The following is a 1,208-nucleotide window of genomic DNA, read 5'->3' as shown; positions in this document are numbered from 1 at the left end:
CCAATGTCATAAAACAGCATGTGTGTTACTGTTACATGAGAAACTATCTGTTCTGTAAGCCTTCACCTGAAGTACAATAAAATATTAAAAAAAAAAGAAGATTGGGCCCAGCAAGCCCACTGAAATCCCGAACCAGTGACCAACTCCTTCCTCAGCTACCAACATCCCCAGCTCAGCCCCACCCATCACCTCGGTGCCCGATACACCCATGATGCCACTTCTCGTCCACACCACAGTTGTGTCCACAGTGCCCATCATTCCCCAGCCTCTGCTGGTCTGTGATCTGCCTAACCTTGTGCTGACTGATCACTCCCATGACTTCCATCATCCCCACACCCAGGATCAAAGTGTTGCCCATGGTTCCCTTGACCTGCCCCTACCATGGCACCTTGCCCACCTCCTCCATGACTGTGCCAACAGCCTTCATGCCTGCTCCACGTGTGGCACCCAGCTCTGGCACCAATGCCCTCTGTCCACCTTCTGCCTCCCATGGGAGATAGCCTGCCTTCAAGAAACTGAAGACAGAAGACAGCTTCATGTCCAAGGAGGAGTTCCTGAGCAGAAACAAGGGTCTGGTGTCCATCAAAGTCCAGATGCCCAACATGCAGGTTATGACAGAATAGAAACTGAATAGGCTGGTGCTGGTCTTCACCCCCCGCCACCCCTCCCCACCCCCCGCCAGAGATCAGGTGTCCGTCATTAACGTGAAGATTCATGAAGCTACCAGCATGCCTGTAGGGAAACAGAAGCTGTAGTACAAGGGCATCTTCAAGGATCCCAACTCATTGGCTTACTACAACATGGCTAATGGCGCCATCATCCACCTGACCATAAAGGAGAGAGGTGGGAGGAGGAAGTAGAAGAAAGAGACGTGCTATCAGGTCCCAGCCACTGTTGTTTTGGCCTCCTCTTTTACCCATCCCCTGCCAAACCCAGGAGGCTTCCTGGAGCCTTGGGCTCTGCTTGCACATTTGTTTCCTTCTAACGGTATAGAAATTAAGATTCATCCTACAGTTTCCTCCCCTCCACCCCTTCCCCACATTGGTAAATATAGCAAGACTTTCTAAACCACTCTCCTTCCCAGGTTCTGGAAACCCTTTGCATTAGGGTCTTGATTTGAGGGAATTACTCTCTTCAGGATGTCCCTTAGGAAATGAGAGCCTAGGAATGGCCCACGGGATAGTTGTGTCATGCCAGAGGCACTAGGC

The 1,208-nt window shown here is 51.2% G+C and overlaps 1 pseudogene; it reads left to right on the top strand.

Annotated features, from left to right (window-relative positions):
- Positions 1 to 860, top strand: part of LOC101358499 (splicing factor 3A subunit 1-like) — a 5,942-nt pseudogene extending 5,082 nt beyond the window's left edge.
- The last annotated feature ends 348 nt before the right edge of the window (positions 861 to 1,208 follow it).

The sequence above is a fragment of the Trichechus manatus genome, unplaced genomic scaffold (genome assembly GCF_000243295.1).
Source record: "Trichechus manatus latirostris isolate Lorelei unplaced genomic scaffold, TriManLat1.0 scaffold00058, whole genome shotgun sequence".
Lineage (NCBI taxonomy): Eukaryota > Metazoa > Chordata > Mammalia > Sirenia > Trichechidae > Trichechus > Trichechus manatus.
The sequence above is the reverse complement of the archived record's forward strand: the minus strand, read 5'-3'. Positions and strand labels throughout refer to the sequence as shown.